This window comes from Ursus arctos, unplaced genomic scaffold (assembly GCF_023065955.2).
Source record: "Ursus arctos isolate Adak ecotype North America unplaced genomic scaffold, UrsArc2.0 scaffold_34, whole genome shotgun sequence".
NCBI classification, from domain to species: Eukaryota; Metazoa; Chordata; class Mammalia; order Carnivora; family Ursidae; genus Ursus; species Ursus arctos.
In genome coordinates this window covers 22,174,154-22,184,067 of record NW_026623030.1, presented here as the reverse complement: position 1 = coordinate 22,184,067, position 9,914 = coordinate 22,174,154, and positions in this window count along the sequence as shown.

Below are 9,914 nucleotides of genomic sequence, written 5' to 3'. Positions count from 1 at the left end.
GGAATCCTCATCACTGCTGGCAGGAATGTAAAACTATGTAGCTGGTTTAGAGAACAGTTGAGCAGTTCCTCAAAAGGCTAATCATAGAGTTAACACATGACCGAGCACTTCCACTCCCAAGCACCTACCCAAGGGAAATGAAAACATAGGTCTAAGGAACAACGTACCCGAATGTCTACGGCAGTAATATTCACGATAGCCAAAAAGTGGAAACAACCAAAATGGTCATCCACTGATGGGTCAAAAAAAAATGTGGTATATTCCTTCATTCAAAAAGAATCTATTATTTGGCCCAAAGGAAACGAAGTCCTGACACGTGCTACAACATGGCTCATCCTTGAAAACACGCGAGGTGAAGTAAGTCAGTCACAGAAGACGACAACTTGTAGGAGTCCATTGCTATGAAATACCCGGAACAGACAAAGCCCTAGAGCTAGAAAGTACACTGGTGGTGGCCAGGGACTCTGGGGAGCGGGGAAATGAAGAGGGAATGCTAATGAAGAGGAGAGTTTTCTTTAGACGGTGAGGAAAATGTTCTAAAATCGAATGCCATGACGGTTGCATAATTTTCTGAACATACCACAAACCACCGAACTGGACTCCTTATTTTTTTTTAAGATTTTATTTATTTACTTGACAGAGAGAGAGAGTACAAGCAGGGGGAGTGGCAGGGAGAGGGAGAAGCAGGCTCCCGCTAAACAGAGAGCTGGATGCGGGGCTCGATCCCGGGACCCTGGGATCGTGACCTGAGCCAAAGGCGGGTGCTTAACCGACTGAGCCACCCAGGGGCCCCTGAACTGGACTCTTTAAACGAAGAATATCATGGCATGTGAATTGTATCTCAATAAAGGTGTTATTAAAAGACAAGTAAAATAAGATTACACAATTACACTGGGATGCATATTTAGGAAGCAAAACAAATTTTTTAAGAAGTGAGAAAGTAGTTACCATAAGAGACAGGATCATGATTATCTCTGAGGTAGGAGGATTTCCGATTGGCAATGGCACATGGGTGACTTCTGTGGAGCTAAAACTGTTGATTACTTCACTGGGGTTGTATCTACACAATTGTTTCCCACCCTCAGTAAAATATACATAACATAAAATTAACCATCATAACCATTTTTTAAGTGTACAGTTTGGTGGCATTAAGTATATTCACACTGTTGTGCAGCCTTCACCACCATCCATTTCCAGAACTTGTCATCACCCCAAAACTGAAACTCTGTACCCACTAGACAATAACAACTCCCCGTTACTCTTTTCCCCAGCTCCTGGTCAACTCTATTCTATCTTCTCTCTCTATGAACTTGACTTTTGAGGAACCTCATCTAAATGAAATCACAGAGGAGGAGTTAGGATGGCGCGGGAGTACGGGATCCTAATTTCGTCCGGTCCCTGGAATTCAGCTAGATAGTTACCAAATCATTCTGAACACCTGCAAGATCAGTTGGCGATCTGAGAAAAGAATTGCTACAATTCTACAAATAGAAAAGTGACCACTTTTTGGAAGGTAGGAGGTGTGGAGACGTGAATCTGGGGCAATATATGGGAAGATAGGGCGGAGGGGAGGGAGCTTGGGAGCACAAAATTGGAACTTTTAGAAGTCTGCTACAGTGGGGGACGTCCCTGGCTTAAAGATGCCCAGGGGGCAAAGTGGGATGGAATCCCATGTGGGATAGTGTGGCCCCAGGATCCCCAGGGTCACAAGAAGAAGGGGTGTGTGTGTGTGCCAGAGTGTGGCAGAGTTTCCAGGCATCACAGACCGGAAGCCAGCTGAAAACAGCAAGTCTAGGAGCCAGCTTTCTGCTCCCTGTTGCCATGAACTGTGAATTGCTGCATGGTCGCACGACTGCTCTCTGGGCAGGGGCCAGCAAAACACAGAAGCACAGCGAGACAACCTCTCGCTCCCCTGGAAGGATCGGCTTGGGTCCGCACCCCAGGAGTCTGTAAAGTTTGGAGACTCGCAACCAGGTGGGGTGGCTGAGATAAAAAAAAAACTCGGTCACAAGCCCGGTCACAAAGAGGATGGTCGGAAACCAGGGAGACAAGAGTGATTGACTGCATTTCTGTGTGGGCTCCCTGAAGAGTGGGGGGGGGGTGGACTAGAGATTGGGGCACGGCCATATCCATACCCCTCCACCCCATCAGTGCTGAAAGCCTTCAGAGAACAAAACAGTGTGCAGCAAAGTGCAATCTGGAGCTGCCTGCACTGAACCCGTCCCTTGATAAGGGGAGTGCAATTCCATCTGGCAAGACACCTGAGAATCACCGCAACAGACCCCTCTTCTGGAAGACCAGCTGGAACAACTCGCTAGCACCAAGGTTACCGATCATAGAGAACTGCAAAACTTCAGCTTTTGGGAAAAACGGTATATAGCATTCGTGTGGGTTTTTTTATTATTTTTTTAGTCGTCCAGTTTTATTTTTTTCAGGTATTTTCTTATTTTTTTAATTCTTTTTGTTCTTACAAAAATTTTAATATATACATACTTTATTTTTCCTTCTATTTTATTTTATTGTATTTTTGTATTATTATTATATTTATATAAAAGTTTATATATATTTATATATAAATTAGATATTATATTTATCATATGTTTATACATAGAAGTTTTTCATTCTTTCTTATTTTGAGATCTAGTTTCTTTTAACAAACAAACCAAAATACACTCAGGATCTACTTTAAAAGACAAGTAAAATAAGATTGTTTTGTTCTCTTTTACTTCTTGTTTGATTTCTTCTCATTTTTGTTTGTTTCTGTTTTCTATTTTTTTAAAGATATTTTATTTATTTATGTGACAGAGAGACAGCCAGCGAGAGACGGAACACATCAGGGGGAGTGGGAAAGGAAGAAGCAGGCTCCCAGCGGAGAAGCCCTATGTGGGACTCCATCCCGGAACGCCGGGATCGCTCCCTGAGCCGAAGGCAGAAGCTTAACGACTGTGCTACCCAGGCGCCCCTGTTTCTGTTTTCTTCTGGTTAGTTTTGTTTGTATTTTTCGGTGTTGTTGTTATTTTTGTCTTTTCTCTCTTTCTTCTATTCTTGTCTGGACATAATGATGAGATGGAGAAAGACACACCGAAAGAAAGAACAGGAGGAAGTACTACTCACTGCCAGGGATTTAATCAATATGGATATAAGTAAGATGTCACAACTAGAATTCAAAACAATTATAAAAAAATATGCTTGGAAAAAAAAGCATAGAAGATACTAGAGAAACATTACTGTAGAAACAAAAGAGCTAAAATCTAATTAGGTGAAAATTAAAAATGCGATTACAGAGATGCAGTCAAAATTGGAGGCTCAACAGCTTGGATATATGAGGCAGAAGAGAGAGTCAGTGATACACAAGAGAAAACGATGGAAAACAGGGAAGCTGAGAAAGAGAGAGTAAAACAACTACTGGATGATGAAGGGAGACATTGAGAAATCAGTGATACCATAAGGTGAAATAATATTCGAATAATAGGGGTCCCAGAAGATGAAGAGGGGTGCAGAGGTCTATTTGAACTAATTATAGCTGAGCACTCCCCTAATCTGGGGAAGGAAAGAGGCATTCAAGTCCTGGAGGCACACAGAAACCCCCTGAAAATCAATAAAAATAGGTCAACATCTCGACATATGATAGTGAAGCTTGCAAATTTCAGAGATAAAGAGAAAATCTTGAAAGCAGCTCAGGACAGAAGGTCTGTAACCTACAAGGGTAGAAACATAAGGCTGGCAGCAGACCCGTCCACAGAGACCTGGCAGGCCAGAAAGGACAGGCATGATATATTCGATGTGCTAAATGGGAAAAAGATGCAGTCAAGAATCCTTTATCCAGCAAGGGTGTCACTCAGAATAGAAGGCAAGATTAAGAGTTTCCAGGACAAACAAAATCTAAAGGAATTCCTAAACGCCACACCAGCCCTGCAAGAAATATTAAAGGGCATCCTTTGAGTGAAGAGAGAGCCTAAAAGTAACAAAGATCAGGAAGCAACAGAGACAATCTATAGAAACAGCGATTTTACAGGAAATACAATGGCACTTAATATCTTTCAATAATTACTCTGAATGTAAATGGACTGAATGCTCCAATCAAAAGACACACAGTATCAGATTGGATAAAAAAACAAGACCCATCGATATGCTGTCTACAAGAGACTCATTTTAGACCCAAAGTCACCTCCAGATTGAAAGTGAGGGGGTGGAGAACCATTTTTTATGCTAATGGACATCAAAAGAAAGCTGGAGTAGCAATCTTTATATCAGACAAACTAGATTTTATTTATGTTTTTTAAGATTTTATTTATTTATTCCACAGGATAGAGACAGCCAGCAAGAGATGGAACACAAGCAGGGTGAGTGGGAGAGGAAGAAGCAGGCTCATAGCGGAGGAGCGCGATGTGGGGCTCGATCCCATAACGCCGGGATCACGCCCTGAGCCGAAGGCAGACGCCTAACCGCTGTGCCACCCAGGCGCCCCAGACAAACTAGATTTTAAACCAAAGGCTGTAATAAGAGACAAAGAAGGACACTATATCATAATGAAAGGGTCTATCCAACTAGAAGATCCAACAACTGTAAATATTTATGCCCCTAAGTTGGGAGCGGCCAACTATATAAACCAATTAATAACAAAATTAAGGAAACACACTGATAATAGTACAATCATAGTAGGGGACTTTAACACCCTACTCACAGCAACGGACAGATCATCTAAGCAGAAGATAAACAAGGAAACAAGGGCTTTGAATGACACACTGCACCAGATGGCCTTCACAGACCTATTCAGAGCATTTCATCCTAAAGCAACAGAATACACATTCTTCTCAAGTGCACATGGAATATTCTCCAGAATAGATCACACAATGGGTCACACAGATCAGGTCTCAAGTGGTACAAAAAGAGTGAGATCATACCATGCATGTTTTCAGACCACAATGCTTTGAAACTGGAACTCAATCACAAGAGGAGAGTGGGAAGGAACACAAATACATGGAGGTGAAAGAGCATCTTACCAAAGAATGAATGGGTCAACCGGGAAATTAAAGAAGAATTTAAAAAATACATGGAAACAAATGAAAATGAAAACATAACAGTTCAGAACCTTTGGGATGCACCAGAGGCAGTCTGAAGAGCGAAGTACATAACAATATAAACCTTTCTCAAGAAACAAGAAAAGTCTCAAATACACAACCTAACCTTACACCTAAAGGAGCTGGAAAAAGAACAGCAAATAAAGCCTAAATCCAGCAGGAGAAGAGCAATAATAAAGATTAGAGCAGAAATCAATGACATAGAAATTAAAAAAAAAACCCAAACAGTAAAGAACAGATCACAAGGAAACTAGAAGCTGGTTCTTTGAAAGAATTAATGAGATCGATAAACCGCTAGCCAGCCTTAGCATAAAGAAAAAAGAACCAAATAAACAAAATCATGAATGAAAGAGGAGAAATCACAACCAACAACAAAGAAACACAAACAATTACAAGAGAATATTATGAGCAATTATACGGCAACAAATTAGCAATCTGGAAGAAATGGATGTATTCCTAGAAACATATAAACTACCAAAACTGAAACAAAAAGAAATAGAAAACCTGAACAGACCCATAGCCAGCAAACAAACTGAAGCAGTAATCAAAAACCTCCCAACGAACAAGAGCCAGGGCCAAATGCCCTGCCTCCCAGTGGACTTCTACCAAACATTTAAAGAAGAATTAATTTCTATTCTTCTGAAGCTGTTTCAAAAAATCGAAATGGAAGGAAAACTTCCAAACTCATTCCGTGACGCCAGCATTACCTTGATCCCAAAGCAGACAAAGACCCCACCAAAGAGCAGAATTACAGAGCAATATCCCTGATGAACATGGATGCAAAAATTCGCTCCAAGATACTAGCTAATAGGATCTAAGAGTACATTAAAAGGATTATTCACCACAACCAAGTGGGATTTACTCCTGGGCTGCAGGGTGGTTCAACATTTATTGACTTCCAACAATAGCTTCATTGATGCATAACTCACACTGGACAGCCACATGCCGAAGAATGAAACCGGACCACGTTCTTAAACCATACACAAGAATAAACTCAAAATGGATGAAAGACCTAAAAGTGAGACAGGAGTCCACCAAAATCCTAGAGGAGAACACAGGCAGCAACCTCTCGGACCTCGGCTGCAGCAACTTCTTCTTCGACACGCCTTCAAAGGCAAGGGACACAAAAGCAAAAGTGAACTATTGGGACTCGATCAAGATAGAAAAGTTTTGCACAGCAAAGGAAATGGTCAACAAAACTAAAAGGCAACCTACAGAATGGGAGAAGATATTTACAAATGACATATCAGATGAAGGGCTAGTATCCAAAATCTATAAAGAACTTCTCAAACTCAACACTTAAAAAAACAAACAATCTGCTACTAGGTATTTAACCCCAATGATACAGATGCAGTAAAAAGAAGGGGTACCTGCACCCCAACGTTCATAGCAGCAATGTCCACAACAGCCAAAGTGTGGAAGGAACCGAGATGCCCTTCAACAGAAAAATAGATAAAGAAGATGTGGTCCGTATATACAATGGAATATTACTCACCCATCAGAAAGGATGAATACTCATCATTTGCATCGACATGGATGGAACTGGAGGGAATTATGCTAAGTAGAGTCAGTCAAGCAGAGAAAGACAATTATCATATGGTTTCACTCATATGTGGAACATAAGGAATAGAGCAGAGGACCACAGGGGAAGGGAGGGAAACTGAATGGGAAGAAATCAGAGAGGGACACAAACCATGAGAGACTATGGACTCTGGGAAACAAACTGAGGGTTACAGAAGGGAGGGGTGGAGGGATGGGGTGACCAAGTGAGGGGTATTAAGGAGGGCACGTGTTGGGGTGAGCACTGGGTATTACATGTAACTAATGAATCGTTGAACTATACAACAAAAACTTATGATGTACTATATGTTGGCTAGCTGAACATAATAAAAAAAAAACCCAGTCAAGAAATGAGCAGAAGGCATGAATAGACATTTCTCCAAAGAAGACATGCAAATGGCTAAACGACACATGAAAAAATGCTCAACATCACTCAGCATCGGCGGAATACGCATCAAAACCACAATGAGAGACCACCTCACACCAGTCAGAATGGCTAAAGTTAATACTCAGGAAACAACAGATGTTGGTGAGGATGCGGAGAAAGGGGAACCTTCGAACACTGTTGCTGGGAATGCAAACTGGTACAGGCACTCTGGAAAACAGTATGGAGATTGCTCAGAAAGTTAAAAATAGAGCTGCCCTATGACCCAGCAATTGCACTACTAGGTATTTATCCAAAGGATACAAATTAGTTATCTGAAGGGGCACATGCACCCCAGTGTTTATAGCACTGATGTCCACAATAGCCAAAAAATGGAAAGAATCCCAGATGTCCATCAACAGATGAATGAATAAAGAAGATGAGAGATATATGTAGATATAGATATAGATAGATACAGATATAGATATATAGTGGAATATTACTCAGCCATAAGAAAAGAATGAAATCCTGATATTTGCAATGATTTGGGTGGAACTAGAGGGTATTATGCTAAGCGAAATAAGACAGAGAAAGACAAATATCATATGATTTTACTCACGTGGAGTCAAAGAAACAAAACAGATAAACAGAGAAGAAGGGAAGGAGAAATACAATAAGATGGAAACAGAGAGGGAGACAAACCATAAGAGACTCTTAACCATAGGAATCAAACTGAGGGTTGCTGGAGTGGAGGTAGGGGGAATGGGGTAACTGAGTGATGGCCACTAAGGAGGGTACTTGATGGAAAGAGCCCTGGGTGTTATATGCAACTGATGAATCCCTAAATTCTACCTCTGAAACTAATAATACACTATATGTTAATTAAATTGCACTTAAATAAAAACATTTTAAAAATAAATGAGATCATAAAATATTTGTCCTTTTGGGTCTGGCTCAGCTGTTCTCTAATAATTCACTGTAAAATACATTTCTGTTTTACGCATGTTGTGTGTTTCTGCTGTGATTCAAAGTTAAACATTTCAGAAAAGAAAAAAGTAGTGATGCGGACTGGAACAAGAATGTTTATACACTTTCAAAGGGTTTCATTATGAAACAGAGAAGAGAAACCGCATGTGACTGGAGAGTGATATGGGCTGAAAAGGATGGTTTCATAAAGGTGAGATATTACTGTATATAATGAGACTGGATCTAACAGACAAACAGATGTTTAAGATGGAAAAGGGAAGGGGCGCCTGGGTGGCACAGCGGTTAAGCGTCTGCCTTCGGCTCAGGGCGTGATCCCGGCGTTATGGGATCGAGCCCCACATCGGGCTCCTCCGCTAGGAGCCTGCTTCTTCCTCTGCCACTCCCCCTGCTTGTGTTCCCTCTCTGCTGGCTGTCTCTATCTCTGTCAAATAAATAAATAAAATCTTTAAAAAAAAAAGATGGAAAAGGGAAGGGACAACTGGAAAAGCAAACAAAGTCCACGAGAAACTGAAAGGGAAGGAGACATACAAGCAGAGGGACTGGCCTTAGATTGGAGCATGCACAACTTATCCACTACAGCAGGAGGAAAATCTAGATACAGGTGGGCTCACCTGGCACCTACATATGGAAGTACTCTTTGGATTGCTTCTGTTTTTCTCAGCCAAAGGTGAGGCCAGAAGAAATCAGGAGAGTGGACTGCTGGCTAAATGTAGGAAGAGGTACATATCGAGATCACAAATGCGCCATTAGTCAGCATGGTTGTGGGTTTTCCTGAAGACATTTTTAGCCTTTCAGGGCAGGCATCAAGCAAGTACAAACAAATAACATACAACAGATAAGACATCACAGCACTCATAACCTGGGAGTCATTTCTTCACTCGATAATGATTCTTGTTCATCTACTCTTGGACAAGCACTCTTCTAGACCTGACGGTATAAAGATGAACAGACAGAAGTAGTCACCGAATACATGGAGGCCGTATTCTAACACGGAGAGACTTTTAGGATACCTAGTTTACAACGGGCATCATCTTAGCACACCAGGAGGTCAGGGCCATCCTGAGAAGAGTGTGGGCCCAGACTCACCCACCAACATGCCCATGATACTCACGCATAAGAGGAGGCCGCTCTATCGGCATCCCCATACACAGGTTTGGACAGTGTTATAAACAGAAATTGAGAGACCGAACTCTGATGATGTTAAAACATAGGGGTATTGACCTTGCCCCATGAGTCACCATCCATTCGAGTCTATCTTGTGGCACAGGGCTGCCACTCCATTTGCCTTATCTAACAGACTGGCCTGTGAGATGTGCATATCACTATAATGCCATCCAGGGATAAAGAACAATCCGTGTTATGATGTCCATGTGTTACAGAGCAGGAGTTTTATTATTTTATTTTATTTTTTAAAAAGATTTTATTCATTTATGTGACAGAGAGAGACAGCCGTCAAGAGAGGGAACACAAGCAGGAGGAGCGGGAGAGGAAGAAGCAGGCTCCCAGCGGAGGAGCCTGATGTGGGGCTCGATCCTAGAACGCTAGGATCACGCCCTGAATCGAAGGCAGACGCTTAACGCTTAACGACTGCACCACCCAGGCGCCCCAGAGCAGGAGTTTTAAAGGAGGGGAATCAAGCAACAGAGTGTACCCTCCAAAGATGTCTAAGCCTCCTGGTCTGGAACACTTGGGAGTTAGCCAAGCAACGGACGACAGGAGGGATGGGGGTGGGGCATTCCACGTGGCACAGTTGAGAAGGCATGGAGGTTTTGTTTCCACTCTCAAGGTAGGGTCTTGCGTTTTAGCGTTTGCAGTCCTTCAAGATTACATCAGTCCATGATGTCAAAAGGACTTTAGCCAAGGAGCACTGAAGCTGATGCTGTGGAAGGAACTCACATAGAAAGGACACTATCTGAAGGATA